Source organism: Pteropus medius, unplaced genomic scaffold (assembly GCF_902729225.1).
Source record: "Pteropus medius unplaced genomic scaffold, Ma_sr-lr_union100, whole genome shotgun sequence".
In the NCBI taxonomy this organism is placed as follows: Eukaryota; Metazoa; Chordata; class Mammalia; order Chiroptera; family Pteropodidae; genus Pteropus; species Pteropus medius.
The window spans coordinates 148,005-165,052 of NW_024355833.1; the positions used below are offsets into that span (position 1 = coordinate 148,005).

Below are 17,048 nucleotides of genomic sequence, written 5' to 3' on the forward strand. Positions count from 1 at the left end.
GGAATATTATGAACAGATTAGTACCAAAAATGTCAATATTATAAATGAAATTTTTAAATTTCTTGGAAGACCAAAACTCCCCAAGTTTATTCAAAAAGGAACAGATGCATAAATTCTCAACAAGAGGAAAGCAAACAAAATTCAGCTGCATATTAAAAGGATTATAAACCATGACCAAGCGTTATTTATTCCTGGAATGCAAGGATGGTTCTACATATGAAAGTGGATCACTGTAATACACCACATTAAAAGAATGAAGGGAGAAAAAGCATAATTATCTCAATTGATACAGAAAAAGCATATGACAGAGTTCAATATTTTTTCATGAAAAAAACACTCAACAAAATATGAACAGAAAAAAAGTACCTCATCATAATAAAGGCCATATATGAAAAACTAACACACTTAATGATGAAATCATATTTAATGATTTTGTGATGAAATACGGAAATTTTTTCCTTTAACATCAGGAACAGTGCAAGAATTTGCCAATTCTATTCAACATAGTGCTGAAATTTTAGACAAAGAAATTCTGGCCAAAAAGAAAAAGAAGAAGAAAAGTAAAGACATCCAACTTGAAAAGGAAGAGATTAAAATTATCTCTGATCATACATGATATGAATTTTTATGTAGAAAATCCCAAATATTTCAAACAAAAAAAATTCTTAGAGCTAGTAAATTCAGCAAAGTATCAGGATACAAAGTCAACATTCAAAAATAGTTGCATTTCTATAAATTAACAATGAACAACCTGAAAAGAAAATTAACAATTCCAATTATAATTTAAAAAAATAAAATATTTAGAAATTAATTTAACCAAGAAAGTGAAAGACCTGGACAGTGACAGCTAAAAACATTATTGAAATATCAAAGAAGACATCAATAAATGGAAACATATACTATGTACATGAATTGGAATAATTAATATTGTTAGGATGCCAATACTACCCAAAGTGATCTACAGATTTCATGCACCCACTATCAAAATCCTAATGACTTTTTTTTTGCAGTAACTGAAAAAACTATCCTAAAATTCATATGGAATCTCAAGAAATCCCAAATAGTCAAAAAATACTGACAAAGAAGAACAAAGCTGGAGGATTCACACTATTTCAAAACTTATTAGAAAAGTACCACATTCAAAATAGTGTGGCATTGGCATAAAGAGAGATATATAGACAAATGTACAGAAATAAAGCCTCATTATACTGTCAAATGATTTTCGACAGAGACTATTCAATGGTGAAAAGGTAGTCCCTTCAACAAATGGTATTGGGAAACTGTATATCCACATGTAAAAGAATAAAGTTGGACTCTTACTTAACAGCAGATATAAAAAATTAACTCAAAATAGAAGCATAACCTAAATGTAAGACATAAAACTATAAAACTCTCAGAAGAAAACAAAGGGCAAACACTGAATTTGGCAGTGACTTATTGAATATGTCATGAAAGTCACAGGGAACAAAATATAGACAAATGGGCCTTTATGAAAAATTTTTTAAAATTTTGTATCAAAAGACACCATCAGAAGAGTAAAAATGCTACCCACAGAATTGGTGAAAATATTTTTAAGTGAATTGTACTCAGAATATATAGAGAACTCCTAAAACTGAATAACAAAGAAAACAAAAAACCTGACTCAAAAATGGGAAAAGAAATTAATAGACATTTCTACAAAGATGACATACAAATGACAAATAAGCACATGACAAAATGTTCATCATCACTAATTATCAGGGAAATGCATATCAAACCTACAATGAGATATCATCTCAGAACGATTAAGATGGCTACTAACCAAAATAAATAAATAAATAAAGTGTTGGTGAGGATGCGGAGAAATTGGAACCCTGGTATACTGTTAGTGGAAATGTAAATTCATATAGCTGCTGTAGAAAACAATACAATGGGTTCCTCAAAAAAATTAAAAATAGAACTACCAAATGATCTAACAATTCCTCTTCTAGGTGTATATTCAAAATATTGAAAGCAGAGTCTCAAAGCAATATTTATACACCCATGTTTCCAGAGCATAATTCACAATAGCTAAAATGTGGAAGTAACCCAAGAGTCCATTGATAGATGAGTAAATAAGCAAAATATGGTATGTATGTGTATATATATATATATACTTATTAATACATACAACGGAATATTATTCAGCTTTAAAAAGTAACATGCATGAACCTTGAAGATATTATGCTAAATAACACAGCTAGTCATCGAAAAGACAAATCCTGTATGATTCCACTCATATGAAGTAGTTAAAGTAATCAAAATCATAGAGACAGAAAGTAGAATGGTTGTTGCCAAGTGCTGGAAGGTGAGAGAAATGAGGATTTGTTGTTTAATGGGTATAGAGTTTCAGTTTTGCAAGATGAAAGAGTTCTGAAGAAGAATGGTTGCACAATATGAATCTACAGTTCAGTGGAACTGTACATATAAAATAATTAAGATAGTAAATTTTATGTTATGTGTATTTTACCACATTAAAATATTGGGCAAAAAAGCAAGAGATAACCTGAATTACCCTTCACCTACTGAAGATATTGAATTTATAATTAAAAGCCTTCCACAAAGTAAATCCAATCTGAGATGGATTCAACGGTGAAGTCTTTCAAATAATTTAAAGAGAATAATACAAATTCTACACAATTGCTTCTAGAATTTTAAGAAGAAGCATATCCTAACTCATTTTATAAGGCCAGCATTACTCTGATAAAAATTCCTGATGATACATTTGAGGGGAAAAAAAAATAAACTATGGATAAACACCCCTCAAAAACAAAGAAAGATAATATTTAAAATGTATTAGTGGTATTCAGGACTACATAAAAAATAATATATCATGACCAACTGGAATTTATGCCTGCAATGCAAGGTTATTTTAACATTTGAAAATCAAAGTTATTTACCATCTTAACAGACTGAAAAGAAAATATGAAATGGAAAGGAAGTTCAAAACTACTCTTTAACATATACGGTCAACTGATTTTTGACAAAGGCAAAAAAGTAATTCAATATGAAGAAGATAGTCATTTTATCAAATCTTGCTGGAAAAGTTGTAGATCAATACGCAAGGAAAATGAACATCACTCTTACGTCATGTCACATACAAAATTAAATGAATCATAGATCTAAATGTAGAAGCTAAAACTATAAAAATTCTATAAGAAAATATAGCAGAATTCTTATAACCTCAGTTTAGGCAAATATTTCTTAGTGGAGCCACAAGTGAGAAAAACACAGATTCCAAACACATTGAAAATATTTGGTCTTTTAAAAATACTGTTAAGAAAATAAAAAGGCTAGTGATAGATGAGGAGAAAATGTCTGAAAAATGGTTATCTATTAAAAGACAGTTATCCATAGCATATAAAAAACTTCTACAGCTCAATAATTAAAAGGCAAAAAAAAAACAATATGCAAAAATTTTAACAGAAACACTATCAGACAAGACATATGAGTGTTAAATACCAAATGAAAAGATCCTTAACATCACTAGTCATCAGGAAAATGTTAATCAAATCACAGTGAGATAATACATATCCACTAGAATGACTAAATTAAAAATACCGAAGATACCAAGTGTTGATAAGGATTTGGAGCAACTTGAATTTTCACACAATGCTGGTGGTAATGCTAAATATACAGCTACTTTGGAAACCAATTTCATAGTATAACTAAAGTTAAATATACACTTACCTAAATCGACAATCTCACCCGGTTACTTCCCCAATGGAAATGAAAATGTATGTCACCACAAAGCTATATATGTAATTGTTCATAGCAGCTTGTTTCATAAATGCTAAAAAGAGAAGGCAAACCAAATGTTCGACAGGTGAATGAATGAAAAAATTATAATATATCTATGTAATAAAATATTACTTAGCAATGAAAAGACAAACTGCCGATACATGCACATAAATAAATCTTTAAAGCTTTATGCTAAGAGAAAGATGTCATGACAAAAAGATAAATACCGTATGATTCTTTTTATACGCAATTCTAGAAAAGTTAAATATAGTGACAGCTGATTAGTAATCCTTAGGGTTTGAGGATGGAGTAAGGAGGTTGACGGTCAAGAAGCAAAAGAGATCTTTTTTGGAATATGGAAATATTCTATATCATGACTGTAATGGTGGTTCTATGAATATATATTTTTGCCATAACCCATTAACTAAAATTGCTAATTTTAGTTACTCCATCCTCAAACCCTAATTTTAGTTACTCCATCCTCAAACCCTAAGGATTACTAATCAGCTGTCACTATATTTAACTTTTCTAGAATTGCTAATTTTAGTTAATGGGTTATGCTAAAATTGGTGAATTTTATTATATGTATATTCTATTTCAACAACCAAGTGTTTTAAAATTTCAAGAAATCTACAATAAAGTGAATTTCTAAATTAATTCACCAAGTTTTCATGATACTAATTTAATTTCAGTTTAGTGGTCACCAGAGGGAAAGGGAAGAAAGGGGAAGGAGATAAGGGTAAAGAGTGTCAAATATATGGTGACGGAAGGAGATTTGACTTTGGGTAGTGAATACACAATGCATAATATACAGATGAGGTACTATCAAATTATACACTAGAAACCTACATAAATTTATTAATCAGTGTCACCCCAATAAATTTAATTTAAAAAATTAAAAATAAAAAAATTACTAGGGCATGTTTTTCTAGCGTAAGCAATGAACAACTGAATAACAGCATTAAAAATATCGCCTAATAGAGCACTGAAAATGTTTAAAACCTAAAATAAATTTACCAAAATATGCACAAGATTCTATGCATTGAAATTTGTAAAACATTGCTGAAATCATAAGCCTAAATAGATATGCTATGTTAATGAATTGTTATGATTCATTATTAAGATATTGATTCTTCCCAAATTAATCTATAAACTTAACAGCATGTGAATTAAAATTCCAGTCATATTTTGTAAAAATTGGCAAGCCGATTCTATTATTTTTATGGAAAGCCAAAAGATACAGAATAGCCAAAATAAATTTTTTTTTAAGAAAAAATCTGGAAGACTTAGACTGGTTTCAACTGTAATGTAACATCATAGTAAACAGGAAACTGTTGTATTGGTATAAGAATATATAAATGTGGCAGAAATGAGAGTGCAGAAAGACTGCACATGTATGACTTATTGATTTTTGATCTAGGTGAATTCACTAGAGAAAGAGAAGGTTTTTCAACAAATGGTGCAGGAATTTGCCAACAAACTAAGTTGTCCTTGATCCCACCTTATGATACACCTGAAAATTGATCATAGACCTAAACATAAACATAAAACTAAAACAATAAACTTATAGAAGAAAACATAGGTTATCTTTGCAAATTTGAGGTAGGCAAGGACCCCTTAGAAATGACACAGAAAACACTAACCATAAAAGAAAATATAAATTTGACTTCATCAAAATTTAAAATATGTAAAATACAATTTTTGATATGAAAAGACAAAATATGGGCTAAGAGAAAATTTCCATGATTCTTTCCTTGACAAAGGACCTTTATCCTGACTATATAAGAATTCCTATACCTCAATAATTAAAAGACAAACACATTGCCATAAAAATGAGCAAAAAGCCATAAATTTATTTGTCTAGTAATGGCCAATAAATCCATGGAAATGTACTACTTGACATTATTAGTATGAAAATTAAAATCACTATGTCATACCACTTTACACAGATTAGACTGGCTAACATTAAGAAGGTAAGTTTTGGCAAAGATGAAGAGATACTAGAATTCTACCTCTAGTGGCTGTATAAAGCATTTTGTCAACTTCTCATTTAGTTAAAATGCATAGATAAAGGCATCAACTTAACATTATCAAAATATAAATATTTTTATATTGATAAAAATTAAATTCAAAACAAAATAAAACTATTCTCAAGTATAGTGAACTAATAAAATAGCTTCAGCAGAAAGAAGGAAATAAAATAGCTTTAATATATAGGAAGGATACGATAAAAACAAATTACCAAGTCTACCATCATAGTAGGAGATCATCACATATCTCACTAAAATACTGAAAAATAAAGCAGACAGAAAGTCGCAAAAAAATATAAAGAGGTGCAATTAACCACAGACACATGCAATAATATATATAAATGTACACATATATAATGTGGGTGTATGTGTGTATCCCCAAAATGAAAGAATATAGTTTCTTCTTTTGCACATGAGTAATAATTACAAAATAAAAAAGATTATAAATTAGGCAATCAAGTTAGAGTCATCATAAGTATAAATATATATCGTACAGGTAACATTTTCTGAAAATAAATAAAAAGTCAACAACTAGAAAAGTTCATTAATGATGCCCTCATATTTGTAATTTATAATTATCAAGTAAACCATTGGTCAAAGACTATTAAGCATGTTTAAATCTTCACAATAATAGAGTATGAATCAAACATTTTGAATTAAAAATTAAATTGTGAAAAACACTTTCCCTACTAGATTACATCAATAGAGTATGATCCTTTTGTCTTTAGCCATAAGGGGATAGTCAAGATACTATTTAATTTTTTGTTCTTGATCATTGTTCCATAATTATATTAAACATTAACATTATGGAAAGCAGGGACATTTAAGAAAACTCTTCTTTACGGCTTTTTCAACCCACTGGAACTTTCTGATAGAGAATTTAAAATAACTATAATTAGTATGTCAATGGCTGTAATGAAAATAACAGACAACATGGAAGATCATAAATTTAACTTCAGCAGAAAGATGGGAACTATAATAAAAAATAGAAATGCTAGAAATCAACAACACAATAACCTGAATAAAGAATGCCTTTAATATTTTCATTAGTATACTTTACATAGCTCCCCAACATTATGAGAATTAATGAACATGAAGATAAATCAATAAAATTATCCAAAATAAAATAAAAAGATAAAATATTTTTTAAAAGAGAGGAGAATATCTAATAACTGTGAAACAATATGAAACAGGGCACATGTGTGTAACTGGAATCACGGAAGGGAAGAAAAAAGACAATGGGGCAGCATAAAAGTTTGAAAAAATAATGGCTAAAAATTACCTCAAATTAGTGGCAGACAACAAACCACAGATCCACAAAGTTCAGAGAACACCAACTAGAATAAATAACAAAAATACTGTACATAGGCATATCATATTCGAACTATTTAAAATCAAATTAGAAATCATGAAGACACCCAGAAAAATAGAAGGAAGGGATTACCCACAAAGTAAGAAGGCTAGGAAGAATAGGACTCTATTAAAATTAAGAAATTTCTAATTTTGAAGACCAAGATAATCAAAAGGCAAACAAGACATTTATATAAAATACTTACAAATCACATATCTTATTAGGCATATCATCCAGAATTTTTAAATCTCAATAGAAAATGAACAATACAATGAAATTTTTTTAAATTAAGTTTATTGGGGTAACATTGGTTAATAAAATTATATAACTTTCAGGTGTACATTATAATTTAACATCTGTATATTCTATTGTGTGTTTACCACCAAAAGTCCAGTTTCCTTCAGCTACCATATATTGGATCCCCTTTACCCACTTCATCCTCCCCCTACCCCCCTATATTTGATCCCCTTTACCCCATCTACCTCCCCTCTCCTTGCCCACCCCTTACCATCTGGTAACCACTAGTCTATAGTCCATGTCCATGAGTCTCTGTTTGTTTGTCCTGTTCATTTGTTGCTTTTAGGTTTATATCCCACATATAAGTGATATCATGTGATTTTCAACTTTGTCTGATTTATTTCAACTCTGTCTGATTTATTTCGAGTTCCATCCATGTTGTCGCAAATGGCTGCATTTCATCTCTTCTTATGATTAATAATCCATTGTATATATGTACCACAGATTCTTTAGCCAATCATCTATTGCAGGACACGTCGGTTGCTTCTATGTGAATAACACTGCTATGAACATTGGTGTGCAAATATCTTTATGGATATGATTTTTTAAGTCTTTGGGGTAAATACCCAGGAGAGGGATTGCTGGATCATATAGTAGATCAATTCTTAGTTTTTTTGAGGAACCTCCATACTGTTTTCCATAGCGGCTGTACCAATTTGCAGTCCCATCAGCAGTAATACAATGAAATTTGAACAAAAAAGGTTTTAAAATATGCTTCATCAAAGTAATTACTAGAGTTTCTAATAAATGCATATGTTCATTAGGAAATGCAAATTAAAGCAGCATTGCATGGCTTCGCTCCTAAACATGAATGGATTACTAAATGAAAAAAATAATAAACCAAGAAAAAAAACCTCTGGCAAGAAACTGGCCAAGATAAGCAAATATAAAAACAAACCAAGTGGAAAGAAAGATAACTAGAGAACTGAATAAACACTGAAAAAAAAAAGGGTTAAAAGGTTAAAGAAAAAAATGCAAATAAAAAAGCAGAAGCTAAAATGCTAATAATAAATTAAGACTCTGGAGAAAATCATAAAACACACAGAATGATATTACATTATTTTAATATTACATTTGGATTTCAAATGTACAAGAAGGAATTTATACTAATACTTGTTATATGATATGTTATCCACTGTGGACCACCTATGGACATTAGTCATGTGGTTCCCATCTCACCGAATCCTCCTATCCCAAGGTGACATTCTGACTCCCTTGTTAATCATTCAGTTGATAACATTTAATATAGCTGAATTATATACATAATTATTTTAACTCGCTTGTTTTTATTTTAATAAGAGGTATCACACACCAAATTTCATATAGCCTTGAATGGTGACTGTGTATTTTGAAGTCACAAACACCTCTTCCAGCCTTTCCAGATTGGTTTCATCAGATTAAGTCCTCCTGTCAGTTCCCTGAGCTGATGAGATTACCTTCAGAATCATAGTCATGCTGGGTAGGAGCCAGTTTTGAGGCTGTCATTTGGTCTATAGTGGGGTCCATGGTTGGTGTGCTTGTTACCAGGAGTTCAAACAGTCATGGATCCTGTCTGGTCCTTGGGCCAATGAAACTGTGTCCACTAGATCATTCAGTCATGTGGCACTGGGACAAGGACCTGTTTCAGGGTCCATAGTTAGGTCCTTAGTCAGCAGCCTAATACCAGATGCACAGACAAGAGTGTCCCCCACTGGGTCCTTGGACCTGCAGGATTGCTGGCATATTATGGCTGACAGGGGCCAGAATACAAATATAGGACCCTTTTGGGATCTCTGCCTTCACAGGGTAATTTCAGAATCTACAGTCTGACTGAATTTGGCAGGCTTGCCTCCAGGGACACCCAGACTGTGGCCAGGACTGGCTGGTGCTAGTTCATAGGTCACTTGAGGGTCTGCAGCCAGGAATGAGCTCTGTATGCCTATTACCTGACATAAAAATGAGTGTGATTTCTCTTGATTCCCTTGGTATATGGTAGTGGTGATAAGACCTAGCTGAACAGGGTTGTATTTGAGTCCTCAGGGGTATGTAACTGTTCTGGGACTGTAGCTGGAACTACATTAGTGAGTTAACCATGTGGGTTTGGGCCTACAATCTAAAATCCAGTCTCCTAGTATCAGACTGCACTGAGTTTTCACAAACTCCTACTACCTGCATTCCAAAGCCCTACAAAGGCACTTTTGTCCGGATGGACGCCAGATTATTGCTGTTTACAAGTAATACTAAAGGGGCACCTCTTATTTAGTCACCTTGATAGCATCATTCCTCCCTTCCTCATTGTAGTATATGATATTTTTCTACTGTGTGATCTGAAGAATTTTATAATTTTCCATCGAGGTCTTATGCATCTTTTACTAAAATTTTCCTAATTCCTTGATAATCTATGATACACATGTAAATGATGCAATCTTTTAAACTGAACATTGTAGTTGTTTATTGCTGTTGTATAGACATGCAATTGTTTTCTGTTAATTCAGGTATCTTCATAAACTCTCAGATTTTCTTTGTAAATAATCATGTAAATGACAGTTTAATTCTGCATCAATCCATTATATTTTAAATTACTATTTATTATAATATTCCACCTACTAGAGTTCTAACAGAATGCTGAACTAAATTTGGGGATAATGGGCATTTTGTCTTTTTTCTGATTTTAAAGAAAACACTTCTAACATTTTCTCATTTAGAATGTTTTTTCACACCTTGAACATGCCTGATCCTGTCTGATCTTAGAAGCTAAGCAGGGTCGGGCCTGGTTAGTACTTAGATGGGAGATGGGAGACCACGTAAGAAGACCGGGTGCTGCAGGCATGTAAAAAAAAAAAATGTTTTTTCATTCAGTTTGTATAAATATAATTTAACAGGTTAATAAAGTTTGGTTATCTTTCTAATTTTACGATGTTTTTTGAAATCATAAAATAGCATTGCAACTTATCAAATATTCTTTCTTCGTCTTTTGGGATAACTTTTTTTCGATATTTTAATTAGCTAATATGGTAAATGTGATTCTCCACTGTCTAATATTAAATCATCAATGCCTCCCCTGTGTAATCATAACTTAGCCATAGTGATCACCTTTCATTGCATTTAATATATTTTAGGAGTCAATTTGTTATTAGATAAGAGAATAAGCATATCTTGCTTAAATTGTCAAATATTTACAAAAAAAGTAACAGCTCATCAAACAAGCATTAAAACTACATAAATTCCACCAAAAAGATTTTTTTAAGTTTAAATTCTCTGAACTTAAGATAATAAAACTGGAAATAATAATAAAAAGACATGGTCTAAATAAATCTACAAAATTGAAATGAACAATGTCATCTTAATAATCCTTAAATGAAACAGAATTAAAAGTGAATGAATTATTTATATAATGAAAGCAAAAGCAAATTACATTGAAAACTATGTAAAAGTTTTAAATATAATTCATTAAAGTAAAAACAGAAAAAAAAACCAAGCATTCAATCTATGAATCAAAATATTAACAAAACCAGATCCTAGGAAGATAAAATAATTATGTAGATATGCAAACATACATGAATGTAATATCTGTATTTATATGTGAATTTAGTAGTACTATATTTATGAGCTGCAATTTTTAATACTTCTAAGCAAAACAAAACTAGAAAGGCAAATCTATGTAACATCTAGATATCACATTATAAACTGCCTCGAAAATAATGATATGGAACTCAAAATTCTAGGGTATGAAGTCAAATCCTTGGCAAATATAATTTAAAAACAAAACAGCATAAAATTCTAAGGTTTGAAAATAGAAAGTATAGATAACCACAGACACTGAAAGTATTAAATTATTATAAGACAATATTTTATTTAACTCCATGGCAATAATTTTTCAAATCTAGAGAAAAATAAGACTTTTCAATCAATAGTCTTCTAGTTAGATTTGTTATGGAATTGGTTTCAATCAAACTATTCCATAAGAAATTATTGAAAGTAATGCTTTTCTGGCCTAAAGTTTTACAGATGGCTAGAAGTCAATATGCTTTCCACAATATTTTTTTTGACAATATCCCTTCCACAGCATTTTTCACCTCCCTATTCATTAGACTACAAATCAGAGGATTCAACAGAAATGATAAGAGTATATAGAACAAGCTATAATCTTGTTTTTCTCTGGTGAGGAGATGGCCCCAGGTTGGGCATAGAAAAACACAGTCCCATAGAATAAACTCACCACAGTTATGTGAGAGCTACAAATAGAGAAGGTCTTACTGCAGCCATGGGTTGAGGGGATCTTCAGGAAAGTAGAATGGATATAAGCATAGGAAACCAGAATGATAGTTTTGGTGGTGATGATGATAAGAGCAGAGAGAATAAAGAGTACAATCTCATTTACAGAGGTGTCATCGCATAAAAAGTGGTCCAACCTGTTTTCTCCACAGAAACAAAAACTGAAGGTGAAACCTGTTTGTATCATGGAGTTGATGCATCCAGAGATTTAGGAGCCAATCACCAAAGGAACACAAGCCTGCTGAGACATCACTACAGTATAAAGGAAAGGTAAGTAAACGGCTGAGAAGCGATCATATACCATCATGACTAGAAAAAAGCCTTCAGTTCCAACACAAAGAGCAAGGAAAAAGAACTGTGTTGCACAGTCATTGTAAGAAATCTTCTTGTTCTTGGACGATAAAGTAGCCAGAATTTTTGGAGTAATGTCTATAGAATAACAGAGACCTAAATAGGACAAATTTCTGAGAAAGAAATACATAAGTGTATGAAGTCTGGAATCTATTTCAGAAACAGCTTAACACATTGACATTTCCCACCACAATGACCATGCAGATAAGCAAGAGTAAGATTAAGAGAATCTATATTTCTGACGATGTTCTGAATCCCAGCAGAATAAACTCAGTCACCTCTGAGTAATTCCTATTCAGCTCACTTTTCATAACTGAGAAAATAAGTGAATGATTATGAAGCCTCTAGAAAGTCATGTCAACTTTTTGTTCCTGAAGTTCCCAATAAGAGAAAAAAATGCTAACAGAAATGAGGTGTTCTTGGCAACACATGTGACAGAATAGCTTTACACTTGGAAGTATTCGAATATATAATATGTAATTTTTTCTAATATATTTAGTGTCATTATGATATGGGATTTGTGAATGAGCAAAGGATGTCAGGGACAGCAACATTATCAGTCATTTTATGACATTTGTTTAGAGCTTTGGAAGGCAGCTATGCTCACCACTATACCACCAACACCTGTTGAGAGCTTTGGAATCAGATGGACTGAGTTCAAATTTTACCTCTGTCAGTCTAAAAGAATCTAAGATAGCTACCTACACTTTCAAAGCTTTGAAGTCCTCTACTGTCAAATGGGAGGTACTAATAATACCTACTTTATAGGATTGTTGTGAGGATAACAGGAAATTGAGTGCAAAAAGCAATTCTTTACAGTTACTAGAACATCTAAATTCATTATAAATGTTAGTCAAATAAATAAACAAGAAAGCACACATTAAAAAATTATTTTGCTTTAGGAATGGACACAGGTGAAAACTTAGGTCACTTTCTTTTCCCACAAAAAGATGCAGTTATTTTGGCTATCTTAAAACATTCTGCTATATAAATGACATTAGAAAACATGGAATTACTGTTTCATGAGGAAGAATAAAGCATCAATCTTAAAGAAAGTCATTCAGAATGATAAGTCAAACTCAGTTCCTACACTAACCATACTCTACTTCCTATTTTATTTACTATTAATCTTTGATTTCTAGTAGCTCTGCTCCCTCGGTATGTCTTTTTCCTTTTATTGTCAAGTACTGACATATTAGATATATGATTATTCTCCTTATACAGAAGGAAACTTTATGGTTGGAGTTTACCTTCCCTAAGAAGTTTTCTTTTCTTTTTTTGTTGTTGTTCAGCCTCCATATATTTGATCTCCTTTACCCCATCCACTTTCCCCTCCTCCCCAAACCGCTACTCTCTGGTAACCACTAGTCTATAATCCATATCCATGAGTCTCTGTTTGTTTGTCCTGTTCATTTGTTGCTTTTAGGTTTATGTCCCACATATAAGTGATATCATGTGATTTAAACTTTTTCTGTCTGGCTTATTTTGCTTAGCATTATTATCTCGAGGTCCATCTGTGTTGTCGCAAATGGTAGTATTTTATCCCTTTTTATGGCGGAGTAATATTCCATTGTATATATGTACCACATATTCTTTAGCCAATCATCTATCGTAGGACACTTCAGTGGCTTCCATGTCCTGGCTACTGTGAATAATGTTGCTGTGAATATCGGTGTGCAAATATCTTTTCTGATATGAGTTTCAAGTCTTTGGGGTAAACACTCAGGAGAGAGATTGCTGGATCATATGGTAGATCAATTCTTAGTTTTTTGAGGAACCTCCATACTGATTTCCATAGTGGCTGTACCAATTAGCAGTCGCACCAGCACTGCATGAGGGGTTCCTTTTCCTTCACATCCTCTCCAACATTTGTTATTACTTGTCCTCTTGATAATAACTATTCTAGCAGGTGTGAGATGATATCTCATTGTGGTTTTGATTTGCATTCCCCTAATATTTGTGGGCCATTTGTATGTCCTCTAGGGAGAGTCTGTTCAGGTCCTCTGCCCATTCGTTGATTGGATCATTTGTTTTTTTGTTGTTATTCAGTTGTATGAGTTCTTTGATATTTTGGATATTAGCCCTTATCAGAGGCGTTGCTTGCAAATATATTTCCCATTCGGATGGTTGTCTCTTTACCTTGTTGACGATTTCTTTCACTGAGCAGAAGCTTTTCACTTTGATGTAGTCCCATTCATTTGTTTTAGCTTTTATTTCCCTTGCGTTTGAGGTCAATTCATAAAACCCTGTTTAAGTCCAAGATCCTTGATTTTAGTTCCTATGTTTTCTTCTATACATTTTATTGTTTCAGGTCTTATATTCAGGTCCTTATTCCATTTTGAGTTAATTTTGGTGTATGGTGATAGACAAGAGTCTAGTTTCATTCTTTTGCATGTGGCTTTCCAGTTTTCCCAGAAATCTTTATTGAAGAGGCTTTCCTTTCTCTGCTGTATGTTTTTGGCTTTTTTGTTGAAATTTATTTGCCCATATAAATATGAGTTTACTTCTGGACTCTCAATTCTGTTCCACTAGTCCACGTGTCTGTTTTGCTGCCAATACCAAGCCGTTTTGATTACTGTTGCTTTGTAGTATAATTTGAAGTCGGGCAGAGTGATGCCTCTGACCTCGTTCTTTTTTCTCAGGATGGCTTTGGCAATTAGGGGTCTTTTGTACTTCCATACAAATCTGATGATTTTTGGTTCCATTTCTTTAAAAAATGCGATGGAATTTTGATGGGGATTGCTTTAAATCTGTATAATGCTTTAGGTAATAAGGTCGTTTTAACTATGTTGATTCTTTCAATCCAAGAACATGGAATATCTTTCCATTTCTTTGTATCTTCTTCTATTTCTTTTAATGGGGTCTTGTAGTTTTCATTACATAGGTCCTTCCCATGTTTTGTTAAATTTATTCCTAGGTATTTTATTCTTTTGTTGCAATTGCAAAAGAAATTATTTTTTCCACTTCTTTTTCTGATGCTTCATTATTAGAGTAGAGGAACGCTATGGATTTTTGAATGTTGATTTTGTATCCAGAGACTTTACTGTATTTGCTTATTGTTTCTAGTAGTGTTCTTGTGGAGTCTTTAGGGTTTTCTACATAGAGAATCATGTCAGCCGCAAATAGTGACAGTTTGACGTCTTCGTTTCCTATTTGGATGCCTTTTATATCTTTCTCTTGCCTGATTGCACTCACTAGGACCTCCAATGTTACATTAAATAAGAGTGGCAATAGTAGACAGCCTTGCCTTGTTCCTGATCTTAGAGGGAAGGTTTTTAGTTTTTCACTATTAAGTATAATGTTGGCTGAGGGCTTGTCATATATGGCTTTTATTATGTTAAGGTACTTTCCTTCTATACTGATTTTGTTAAGTGTTTTGTTCATAAATGGATGCTGTATCTTGTCGAAGGCTTATTCTGCATCTATTGATATTATCATATGATTCTCATTTTTTTTGTTTGTTTATGTGGTGTGTAGCATTAATTCATTTGCATATGTTGAACCATCCCTAAGCCTTTGGGATGAAGCCCACTCGACCATGGTGTATAATCTTTTTAATATGTTGCAGAATTCGGTTTGCTAGTATCTTACTGAGGATTTTTGCATCTGTGTTCATGAGAGATATTGGTCTGTAGTTTTCTTTTTTTATGTTATCTTTATGTTATCCTTACCAGTTTTTGGTATCAGAGTGGAGAATTCCCTCAATTTTTGTATGTCTGGAAAGGTCTTTATTTCTCCTTCATATCTAAAGGAGAGCTTAGCTGGATACATTATTCTAGGCCAGTAGTTCCTTTCACTTAATAGTTTAAATATTTGATTCTATTCCTTTCTGGCTTGTAAGGTCTGTGCTCAGAAGTCCAAGGATAATCTAATGGGTTTTCCTTTTAAGTTACCGTTTTCTTCTCCCTGGCTGCCCTGAAAATTCCGCCTTTGTCATTGATATTTGATAATTTTAATATAACGTGTCTTGGTGAAGGCATTTTGGGGTTGAGGTAATTGGATGTTCTGTTGACATCTTGAATTCCAAGCTCCAGCTCATTCTTTAGATTTGAGAAATTCTCATCCACTATTTGTCTAAAAATACTTTCTAGTCCCTGTTCCTTTTCCTCACCTTTGATAATGCTCATTATTCTTATGTTTCCTTTCCTGATGGTATCAGCTAGTTCTATAATTTCTTTCATTATTTTTCATTCTTCAGTTTCTCCCTTCTTCTTTCTGATTTATTTCTAGATTTCTGTCTTTGATATCACTGATCCTTTCCTCCATTTGCTTGACTCTATTTCCTAAGCTTGCTATTTCATTTTTCAATTCTTGCAGTATGTTTTCTTATCTCCAGAAGTTCTATTTGGTTCTTTTTGAGAGTTTCAATCTCCTTGCTCTGCTCATCTAGTTGTCTTTTCAATTCCTGAAATTGTTGATATGTCTCATCTTGGATCTCACTGAGTTTTTTCAGAAGTACCATCCTGAATACTCTGTCATTTAAGTCTCACATTTAAGTCTGTAAGCTTTTTTTCTGGAGATATTTCTCTTTCTTTCTGAATTGCCTTGTCACCTTGGTTGTTCATGGTGTTTAATGGACTATTTCTCCACCTGGGCATTAATGGAAATGTATTCTGCTTTTTTTCCAGAAAGATTTAGCCTGCTGCAAAGAAGGCACTTTTCTTTTGATTTCCAGTAGGTGGTGTCTAAGCCTCTTGGATCCCTGCTTTATATAAAGCCTTAATAATGCCTTTATATAATGCCTTTATTTTCTTGTAGATATTTACCATGCTTACTAACTTCATTTTCAGTCCCTGTCAGTTTTGGTAGCGTTTGCTCAGATTCCCCTGGGGCTCTACACTGATAGGTCTCGGAAGGTATGGGGCAAGGGGCCTTCTGGGTTGAGGGATGGGGGCTGCAGCTCAAGCTCAGTTTTGCAATCGCGGCCGGTAAAAATCAACTGTTGTTTTTCTGCTGCCCCACTTCTCTGCTTTCTGCCCTGATAACTGGGCCCTGCCATCAGCCAC

At 32.5% G+C, this 17,048-nt stretch overlaps 1 pseudogene; it reads right to left on the minus strand.

The window, feature by feature from the left end:
- Positions 1–11,435: 11,435 nt before the first annotated feature.
- Positions 11,436–12,353, minus strand: LOC120599928 (olfactory receptor 12-like; annotated as a pseudogene).
- Between the last annotated feature and the right edge of the window lie 4,695 nt (positions 12,354–17,048).